The sequence below is a fragment of the Lactuca sativa genome, chromosome 8 (assembly GCF_002870075.4).
Source record: "Lactuca sativa cultivar Salinas chromosome 8, Lsat_Salinas_v11, whole genome shotgun sequence".
Lineage (NCBI taxonomy): Eukaryota > Viridiplantae > Streptophyta > Magnoliopsida > Asterales > Asteraceae > Lactuca > Lactuca sativa.
The window spans coordinates 12,091,095-12,103,242 of NC_056630.2; the positions used below are offsets into that span (position 1 = coordinate 12,091,095).

General features: G+C 37.4%; 1 pseudogene; it reads right to left on the reverse strand.

Moving 5' to 3' along the window:
- Positions 1–1,902: 1,902 nt before the first annotated feature.
- LOC111904064 (RNA-binding protein Y14A-like) lies at positions 1,903–3,618 on the reverse strand (annotated as a pseudogene).
- Between the last annotated feature and the right edge of the window lie 8,530 nt (positions 3,619–12,148).

The window sequence follows — 12,148 nt, forward strand, 5'->3', positions numbered from 1 at the left end:
GAATTACGAGTAAAGTTTGAAGAATTTTGGAGCAAATAAAGTGAAGATCAAAAGATCAAAATTCCAAGAAATTTCAAAAACTTGAAGATACCAGAAATCAAAACAACAAAGGTGGTGAATTCAAAGAAATCAAAGATCAAACTATCAAGGAAGTGAAGAATTCCAAAAGAGCTCCATAAGTGGTATCATAGATTCTAATTCTAGATTATGTATTCTTAGGTTGCTCAACTAAAAATACCTTGAGGATAAGGAGGTTTTCTGCGGATGGATTCGGAGGATTGCATAAAATGAGCATTGTTTGGAAAAAGTGGGCGAGTGTTTATGAAGATTGTGAGTATTTAAAGTATGTGGGGGTACTTTAGAAAAATTTTAGACACAAATGCATGCGTTGCGGTCTTGACATAATGGCTGAGTTTTAAATGGATTGTTTAGTGCGATGTTGGTAAAATAAAAGTAAATTTGCTTGAGGGCAAGCAAAGGCTAAGTGTGGGGTATTTTGATATGTGTATTTATATATATATTTTTATGTATTATATCTTAATATTTTGGCCTTTATTATTCTCTTTTAGAACTAAAAAGTACTCACAATGCTTTAAATTATGTTTTGCAACTATTCGTTGACGATAAAGCACAAATGAAAAGACCGAAGCGGAAATCAGGCTTAGAAGATAAAAGAAAGGAAAAATGTTGGAGGAACGGTTACGCCCTACGTAATACTAAATTACGCCCCGCGTAATGGCTGGCATCGGATAACTCCAATCGCGTATAAATCCTTAGTACGCCCAGCGTAATCCGACTTACGCCCAACATATGTAAGTCGGTTACAAAGGTTATAAAAGTCGATTATCAGCTAACCAGAAGGGGGGATTCGACTTTCAACTTAATTTAGTCGATATTAAACTTCTGTTAAGCCGTTTTGAGGGTCTAGAAGGCGGCCGGAAGGCCGTTAAGCTAACGAGAGCGGAGATCGGAAGGGTTGGAGAGCGGATACATGTCGGTAATCATATGGGTTGTTAACGTGACCATGAGCATTCCATTGTGTTACTATTCTATATTTAGTTTCTGATTTGGGTGTAAAAACCTTTTACTTTGCGTTTATGATTGAATGAAGCTTTGATTATTAGACTAATTGCAATATTGAATTATTTGTTTATGTTTAATTTATCTTGCCAAGCTTGTTAAAAGATCCTTACGTATTAATGATGATTATTTGCTGTTAATTGTTAAGTGAATTGAGTTGTATGAACATCTGCTTGATTGCTTGTCTCTTATGATTTTGATGACCATCGAGATTATAAGTCTAGGAATAACGAATGTGAAACTAGGATTAACTTGGAAATAAGTAAGTTAATGTGTGAGCCTTGTTGATGACCATCAACAAGAGGTTAAATTGAATTAGTAATTTGATTAACTATGTTTACAAGTCTTGCTTGATACGAACTGAACACTAGGAAGCATGTTAGTTTAATCAACCGATCACTGTTTAAATTGACTTGTTTGCTAAAGGATTAGTTGTAGTGAATGCGAATCTAATCATTTTAGGAATCGGTGAACATAAATAAATGAATTTGTGTATGCAATTGTCTATGTTTTTAAGGTGTAATTTATCTAAATCAAAGTACCTGAAGAGATTTGTTTTCCTGTTAGTTTATCAAAAGTTGTTAATTAATTGTTAGTTTGAGATTTATTAAAATATTTCTTTATTCTTTCATGTGACCTGTAACCTATAATCAAATATTTTAAATTAATTCACCACCATTCCCTGTGATCGACACCCGACTTACCTAAGCTATACTGTAATCTGACTAGGTACACTGCCTATAAGTGCATAGTTAGTCTAAGTTTGTTAGGTCATAAATATTAAAATTAGTGGGTACTTTTGTGCACATCAACCCCACCAAATCAAAATCTCATCCTTGGACTTCTTGACCAATTCCCATGAGGTGATCTGGCAGATTATCAAAAAGCACATTAGTTACAAAAAATGAAACTTAAAACATGAATTTTATTTCATGTGTTGAAAACATAACAAGAAAAGGAAATAAGAACATATATACCTCCTCCTATTGTTTCTCCTTCTGAAAGGACCTTCACTGAATGCCCAATCAATATTCACATTCTGAATCAGCATCTCACTTCCATCCATTACAACTATAGCTTTCTCTGCTTCTTCAAAGCTTTCAACTCAATCAGTGCATACCCCTGTTGCAGTGTTAAGCCAAATTACAACTTTGCCACTTCCATACTTCATACAACAAGAAAACACAACTTACTACAAAATAATATCACAATACCTTGACAAAACCAGCCCTGCGATCAAGATTTAGATGCAAGTTCTTAATCTCACCAAACTCCCCAAATGCATTTTGTAAGTCGTCCTATTGGGCTTCTTCATGTACCCCAGTAACCAGAATAATCCACCCCTCAATTGGTGCAGATATTCGTAGATTTATTATAAACAAGATAAAAAGGGTTGCCAAACTGCCTCATAGACTCAATACCAACTTACTAAATGATCCTTTTACCCTCAAATAACAGACACAACAACAACAAAAGAAGCCACAAATCTTTTCAGCATAAATCATGAAATCTATGAATCAAAATAAATGGTACCTGAACTTGATCAACTTAGATCCTCTTTCCCACAATTTCAGATTATAATTTTGAGTTTTGATTTATGATTCTTCATGTACCTGCATCTTATACTTGTTAAATGAAATTAAATCTTTTGTACTTATGTAAAGAAAGCTTAGAAAAAAGGGTCAAAAATATGGTGCTTGAATGTGGCGAAGTTCATGACGACGGTGGTAAGCGGTAAGTTCTTGGGCCATTGGATGTCAGAATAAACGATATCCATCTGAGAAGTATTGGAAATAGTCAGTTCAGGTGTTAGTTTGCAAAGAGAACACGAGAGTGATCTATGAAAAAGGAAAGTTCACTATGAAAAGAAGAGAAGAAATGGTGGTACTGGTAGCCGGTGAGGAAACGTGCCTAGTAGTATTTAGGGTTTATCTTAAAGAGAGGGGGGAAGGGAAACGGAATATGATGATGGAGGTGGAAATGGTGCGGTGTTTTGGTAGAAGGGAAACAAAATATGATGATTTAGGGCTTTCGTTCACTTCATGATCCACCGAACCACCGACAACTTCCCTGCTCTCTCTCTCTCATCTCCCCCTTGCTGCTCACCTGCGTACGCTCGACCTATCTTCTCTTCCGTTTGCGGGACCGGCCACGGATCACCTCCTCCGTCCGGAGACCTTTGTGAACCACGCCACCACCTCTGTCCACTCTCTCTGCCGTTTGCATATATTTATTATTATACGCGTGAAGACACTGGAGATGGATGGATTGGCGCATCCTGCCCTAAGTTGGACTCACTTGGATGGATTAACAATTGGGGCATAATAACGAGAAACCTTCATCGCCGGCAAGGTGGGTGATGGAAGAGATATTGTAGATGGAAGAGAAAGTGGAGATGGAAGTGAACGAGAGATGGAGACGAACTAGACCTAAATCGCCATAGCGGGCTTTCAAATTTTCTAATTTTTCGGGAATTCCTTTTCCCGCTACTAAAGATGAAGATGTGTGTGTTTCATTAAAAAAAATATAAAACGACATGATTTCATGACGTTCTTTTTATGAAAGGTGCCCTCCATGTTTTTTTAACACTAATTTTAGGGCACGCAAAAATGCGCGTCCTAAATCTTTCACATTTCGGGCGATTTGACATTATTTTTTGGGCACACACTTTTGCGTATCGTAAAACAGCACGTGTCATGGTTTGCGCGTCATTAATGGGTATTTTTCTAGTAGTGACATAGAGCATAACATATAGTGACATACCAGATAATTATCACAATGACAATCATCTCTACTATAACACTTACTAGTGGGCCAGTATTAGTACCTTCGACCCACTTCTATTGGAAGGTAACTCACCTCACACTGCTGATGTCCCGCGGACAAAACTCAAGCTGCTGGACGACAGATTCCCAAACTGTCAACATCAAAATAACACCCAATTAATAATTGGGTTCCAGTTCATAACTATAAGTCCGTGCTTGGGGTAAAAGACTACTTTACCCCCAACTTATCCCAAGGCCCAATCCAAAGGGCCAAAAGTCAAACAATGAACCAAAGCACAACATGTGGCCCAATTTTCCAAATTGGGCCCAAACCTGTACATGGTCTTACCCTTAGGCCAAACCATTTATTTCAGTCCAAACATTTGGCATTCCTATGGTCCAACCTCTCATAATCCTCAAGGCCCAATTATGGCCCATCTATGGCCTAATTTTTCAAATTAGGCCCAAGCATTTCCAATGGGCCATATCCTATAGCCCATCTAAATATTCTAGTCTATATACTTGTTTTGGATGGATCATTAATAGCCCAATCTCCAAAGCCCAAGAGAAAGGTCCAACCTAAGGCCCAAGAAAAATTAGGGTTTTCACATAAAATGACGATTAGGGTTAAGTGTTTCTTACTTAACCCATTAAGGACTTAATCAATTAAGTCCATCACTCTACTAGGTCAAACATACAATGTGATCAGGCTTAATTCATAACTTCAATCCAAAGGTCCAAAATGCAGGTCCCGACAATTCCAAATAAACATATTCAAAATCAGGGTTTTCTAAACCCTAATTAGGGTTTCCAACCCAATCACGATCTAATTAGTCCATTAGTTAAGCTGTTAGGTTAATTAATTTTTAATTAAGTTGGGCACCACGTACTACCACCTCGGGTAGTGGTGGCCAACGGCGGCTCGCAGCGGTGGCCACCACCTCACGGTGGTGGTTATGAATTTCCTTGATTATTCCGACCACTAATTACAATTATACAACAATATCCAAATGAACACACACACACACACTCAGCCACCCTTGTGGCGGCAGGCGGTGGTGGTGGTGGCTCTTCTTGTGAAATTCGGCCAAGCAACTATTGGATTAGGTGTCTAAGCCCATAACTATAATTGGTATGTACTTGACCCGATAGTAGCATGATCCTTTTGGGTGGCCTTCACCAGAGCAATTTGATAGGAAGGACTTTTGAGGAAGAGGTTATTTGTGATTTATTACTATATTATAAGTATAATATATTAATTGAGAAATCATATTATTTAATTAGTATTGATCAAGAATTGATTTGGAATTAATTTAGTGATCAAAAGAGACTGATTGAATTTACAGGGACTGATTAAGTAAATCAGTAATACTTATAGTATGGGCTAATGATCCATGGTTGATTAGGATGGGCTAAACCTATATGATTGTCCATGAAGGTTTAAACCCAAAGGGCCTAAGAAATATGAAGGGTCATTGTGAATTATGGTTTGCGTGGATGTAACCCTAGTCTTTCCCACACTATAAAAGCATCCCATTAACCCCTAAAATTGGCCCATGCATTCTTGTGAAGAACCATAACCGATTTTGGTGCTATCTAGCCACTCCTCATAAGCCTCCTCTTGCATTTGGTGTTTGTGACACATTAGAGGCATCACATTTGAGGTGCTTAAGCTTTTAAAGTCCAAGAACTACAAGCTACATCAAGAGGTATTCATCTAACTTGGTTTTATGTTGTATATCTTCAATTACATGCAAGTCAGGATGTATGCTTTAGAAATTTGAAATTGTATGTATAGTTAGAGAAAACTTAGATCCAAAACATCTAGGGTTGTATGTGCACCATAAGAGTGTTATAGTGCTCAAAGCCCAACATTGGTATCAAAGCCTAGGATTGTTTTCTATTATATCGATGCTATTGTGTTATTTTCAAAGCTGGAAAATTGTAATTCTGGAATCTGACTGCTGGACTCAACGAGTCCTATGATTGGACTCGATGAGTTGGATAATTAGATGATGAACTCGACGAGTCCATTTCCAGACTCGACAAGTTGGATAATCAGATGCCAGTTTTCTTGAGTTTTTACCTAGAATTGGATTAGGATCATTACCACAAACTGTTTTGTATCAATAAAATGTTTTTTCTTATATAGTAGTGATTATCCTTATCCAATTAAAGGACAATTATCAAATTTTAAGATAATAAGTTGTTTATTTGTATTATTTGATGTGAATTGCCTTGCTATATTAGTTAGACTAGATCAACTTGATGAATAACAAATTATATGATAATTGAATAAGTTATAACTGATCTAAATTGTTCTTGAAGAGAGTTTCATAATTTGTCCTCAGGTTATGAAATATGAAAAGTCTCATCCACAAACATTAAAACTCATAAGTTGTGGAAACCAAAAGTTTTGAAGAGTTACAAAACTTTTCCTCAAGTTTTGGAATTTTTAAATCTCACTAATGAAACATTTAATTCCAAACCTTAGAATTTTAAAAGTTTAAAATTCAACCCTTATACTATTATAATATTAGAAGTTAATACTTATATATACATATATATATATACATACATATATATATATATATATATATATATATATATATATATATATATATATATATATGTATGTACGTATGTATGTATAAGTCAAGTCAGTCTTACCGTTAGTAGGCCTCATTCACAAAACCGGTCTATAAGGGGGTATAAGGATACTGCCTATAAAACGGTGGTTTAATGGGTGTCCACTCTCACCCACCGCTTCCTTGACTGGTGGAGGGTCATTAGACGAACGGGTAGGATAGGACACAAATCCTCATTAATAAGTAGGATGAAATTATAAAGTAGCTATACTTTTATAAATTCCCAATCTTAGTTACTTTAGGAAAAATGTGAAAATGGTGTTATTCCATGAAATTGCACTTTGCACCTTTCCAAGTCGTTAGTGGAGCTTGTGTGGTTATCCGGCACACTAATTTAGGACTAACAACGGTGGAAAAGGGTAGCTTGATGTTTTTCATAGATCAATGGAGCGTGTGTGGTTAATCGGCACATTGATTAGGTGATAAGTGAAATCAAGAGTACCAAGCAATTTGCATGGTTATTCACACCTTGTTTGTGATCCTCGGTATCCCAGTCACAAACATGAAGGGCATAATCGATATTTAAACATGCCATTGAAAAGTTCAATGAATCTCAAAGAATCTAGGAATTTCAATTCAATTAAAACTTAATAATCAATTTCGTTTTTCATGGTGAAATTGGTATAATATCATTTACCTACCTTCAAATATTTTGCAATTGGATTACGACATCCCTCTTCCAAATTATAGAATATTGTGTTGGGTCCTAGCCTTAATATTCATTAGAGTTTTATATTAAGGATTCTTGTCTAATTTAAACTTGTTCTTTTTCCTTTTCAGATTTCTATCCCAAACAGTGCTTTAGGCTCCAACCCTTTTAGCTCATTCTCCCTCATGAACTTGGTTGGGAGAACTATCTGAGATAGGTCAAAGTTTAAATATTGGATTCGAAATATTCGTATGGACCTTCGCTATGAGGACAAAGAATATGCCCTCAATAAAGATCTGAAGGATATTGATGAACAAACTGCTACTCCCGAGCAAATCGAGGAATACAGGGTTTATGAGAGGGACGCGACAAAGGTGTCGTGCATTATGATTGCTACCTTGACTGCTGAGCTTCAAAAGTCCTATGAGGACTTCTGGCCCTTCCAAATGCACCAATATTTGATGGAAAAGTTGTGACATCCTCAATTTCACGGCCAGAAAAGACAGATTTGTTTATACTTTGTTTTTAAAATCAGAGTAATCTTTTAAAGAAAACGGTTGCGGAATTTGTTCCCAAAACAAAATATGATAACCATTTATCAAAACATTTCACAAAGAGAATGTATTTTCATTAAATAATAAAACTCCGGGATTTCAAGTTCCGATACAGACCAAAAGCATCAACAATATAAAATAGACCTTACAACAGTTATTTATAACTACTGATCTATAATCCAAAATCTCTCGTCAAGTCCACCAACTTATACCCTTGTGCCATTACCTGTAATGCAAAGAAAACTGAGTGGGTCAAGCTTGGGATCCTGGTGAGCATATAGGGTTTTCAACCCACAATAATACATTTATTATATTCAATTATCAAACAATCAACCCAAATACCCATCCCCATATCTCCTTTATTTTCTTAAGGGTTTACCCTAGAACCAACTATCCTTCATTCATTCATTCTTAAGGATTTACCTAAGGAATTGGCACAAAGTCCATTTGCTACCACGGTTTATACAACATGCACTACGTCACATAGTTACCAGGGTTCATACAATAGGCACTACGTCTCATAGTCCCCAAGGCTTACACAATAGGCACTACGTCGCATAGTCACCAGGGTTTACACAACGGGTACGAAGTCACATCGTCACTAACTATTTATCAAATAGGCACGAAGTCGCATCGTCACCATGGCTTACTCAATAGGCATGAAGTCACATCGTCACCAAGGTTTACTCGATAGGCACTAAGTCGCATAGTCGCCAGGGTTTATTCAATAGGCACGAAGTCACATCGTCACCAAGGTTTACTCGATAGGCACTAAGTCGCATAGTCGCCAGGGTTTACTTAATAGGCATGAAGTCACATCGTCACCAAGGTTTACTCGATAGGCACAAAGTCGCATGGTCGCCAACTATTCCATCTACCCATGTTCTACCCAACATTTTGTAGATATAAATACAAAAACAGTTTAAATCATTTAACACCCGTATAAAAACATCAATTCCAAGCCCATCTCAAATAGACAAATAATATATAACACATAGTACGTATTTCATAGCTAATACTTTATATTTATGTGTTAGAAGAAAGTAACTATACACTCACCCTAACATATACTTAATACATTCAAACAATACTTGTATTATACTCGTGTTTATGAAAGGGACTATACACTCACTTGATCAGAAGATGATCGGACAACACTACGGCTTGTAAAAGTAGTATTCTTCGGTAGATCTGGAAGATCTTCACAAAAACTGGGCTCCTCGCGGGCAGAGCTTCGGCTCGAGAATTTCACTTGTCGGGATCCTCCGGCTTTGGGACTCGCTTCGAGTCTCGGGATGTTATCGGGGCTTCGGGGGTATTTATTTGCACGTAAATTGATGCAATACAGGTGAGAGATGAGAGAATGAGCAACCAAACTCGGTTGGCCCTTCAAATCTATTTATAGGGCAAAATCTGCCCTTGCCACGTCGTGGCACCTTTTTCCAAGTCGTGGGCTTGGTCGTCACTGCATGCATCATCACAAGTTGCATCTGGGGGACTCCCGGAGGTGTCATAAGACTTGCCACGTCGTGACACTTCTTGCCACGTCATGCTATCTGACAGTTTTGGGGTTTCGCGCCCAATCTTCAGAAATTCATAACTTTCGCATACGAAATCCATTTTCGACGTTCTTTATATCAACGCGTAGGTGAGATTATGCTCTACAACTCTCGTTTAGACTCCATTGGCTAATTTTGAATTTATTTTTAATATATTATAAATATATTACTTATATATTATTTTTAGTAGGCTAGGACAGGAAAACTCCGTTATAAATTCATAACTTTTTCATCCGACGTCCGTTTTCGCCTATCTTTTTATCGTTTCACTACTATTAATGACATCTTCAATTCTCGTTTAGATTGTTTCGGCTAAAAACGGCTCGATCTCAAATCGAGTATTCGGGCTGCATACTGCTAAGTCGAAACTTCAGAAAATCATAACTTCCTCATACGAAGTCAGAATTGGGCGTTATTTTTATGCACGCTCTCAGTTTAACGAACTCTTCAACATTCTTTTAGATTACTAACGCTAGATATCGTTCTATCTTAAATTCATATTTTACGTCATTCGGCTTCGTTTTGGTTCTGTCGCGAAACTTCGATAGGTCATAACTTCTTCGTTATAACTCGAATTTCGACGTTCTTTATATGTATGGAGTCCTTGTAACATATACTATAACTTAGTTAAGATTAATCCTTCTAAATAATCTTCCACCAAAAAGTCATTTTTGACGCTTATCGTCTCTAAATTGACTAGCTCGGATCTACGGGCGTTACAATTATCTCCCCCTTAGGATGATTACGTCCCGGAATCATCAACGAAATAGGAATTGCATAATGATTCCACACGTTATTTCTTCATCCTAGGTAATAACCGTAACTTCTATGTTTCCTCGAAGAGTATTTAACTCTATGACTTTCTTGAATGCAGACGATGCCCAGATAACAAAACCAGGGTTTATATTATTTCTTGAAAATATTACACAAAAGTTCCAATTCACCCTATACTATGCCTCTAACAGGCTATGCTTCCTGATACAGACTTTATATACTAATATGAAGTCTTCATCTTTTAATCCTCCCATCGTTTTCTGCTTCGTCGAGGAGCATGTGGAATGCTCTCGGCTGTGGCGGTGTGTCTTTCTTTGGGCAGTCTCTAGAAATATGCCCTTCTTTGTTACATCCGTAGCACACCTTTTTGTTAGCTGCGCATTTGTTGGCGAAATGCCCTGTCTTCCCACATTTGTAGCAGGTCGTCTCCTCGTTACACTTCCCAAAGTGTTTCTTTTTACACTTCTCACACCACTTAGCTTCATATCTTCCTCCAGATTTCGAGAATTTTGTTTCTTTGTTGATCATTAAAGATCCTTCACGTTTCCTTTTCTCTCCAACTTTAGCTCTCTCTAGAACCTTTTCTTTTATTTGGGTCTCAACGTTTTTGGCTGCCCAGATGGCGGCTTTCAGAGTGGTTGCTTGCTTGACTATCGGACCAAAGTCCGCTGGTAATCCATTGGCAAACTTGTTGACCTTGGAAAGTTCTGTTGGAATTAGGTATGGAATAAGCTTCATCTTCTCCGTAAAGCTTGTAGCGTATTCAGTGATGCTCAGTTTTCCCTTTTTCAGATTCTGGAACTCATTGTTGATTTCCAGAAGATCCTGCTCAGAGCAGTATTGCATTTCCAATTACACCACGAACTCCTCCCAAGACATCTTGCTAGCTTCCCCCTTAAGCATTGAACTAGCCAGTAACTTTCACCAGCTCAGTACTCCAGATTTTAACAGAGGAATTGCAAGAGCGGTCTTCTGCCTGTTGCTACACTCACAACTTTCAAACATTGTCTCCATCTCCGAGATCCAGTCCATGACTTGCACCGGTGTCGGGCTCCCAGAAAGACATGGTGGTTTGGATGCCATGAAATCTTTATACTTGCACCCACGCACATCATTTCCTCTATCATGGTTATTCTTCCTAACAATCGGTGGGTCGTCTTGACCAATGATCCCACTAAAGTTTCCTTCGTCAGACTGCCCTCCATTTACTTCGGGCTCTTCGACATGAATTGAAAGTTCTTCGCGATTCTGCCTAAGCAAACGTCTAGTTTCCTCAATCTGACGATCCAACATCGTCTGAATCATCAATTGCACTCCGGCCATTGTTATTGGCTCAGGTGTTGCTGCTGCAATAGCTACTTGCTCTATTACAGGTATTTGATTCCTGTTTTCGTCCACGTTTCCAACTCCACTCCTTGTTCTCACCATTTTTGATCTATACACCGAATAAGGTGAAATTAGATCCTCATTCACGATAGATATTCAAATCATCCTTATCACTCCGAAATGTTTACATGCTAGTTCTAATACCGTAGACATACGCTTAGAATCCTAAACACATAAGGTTTCCAGATCCGGTCGGCAAAAGACCATAGATCCGAACAAATAATATCATATATGGAAAACATATAGCATTTAGCACACAAAAGCGTTTTAGGAAACTTTCCTAAAATATACTAGTGCTCGTGTCTTAAAATATGGTAGAAACTCATCTCACAATCATCGCTTAGCATTCTAAGTTTAAGTCTAGAAATCCTACAAATTCATAGTTCGATTAAAATAATGCTCTGATACCAACTGTGACATCCCCAATTTCACGGCCAGAAAATACCGATTTGTTTATGCTTTGTTTCTAAAATCAGAGTAATTTTTTAAATAAAACGGTTGTGGAATTTGTTCCTAAAACAAAATATGATAACCATTTATCAAAACATTTCTCAAAGAGAATGTATTTTCATTAAATAATAAAACCTCGGGATGTCATGTTCCGATACAGACCAAAAGCAAAAACAATATAAAATAGACCTTACAAAAGTTATTTATAACTACTGATCTATAATCCAAAATCTCTCGTCAAGTCCACCAACTTATGCCCTTGTGTCATTACCTGTAATGCAAA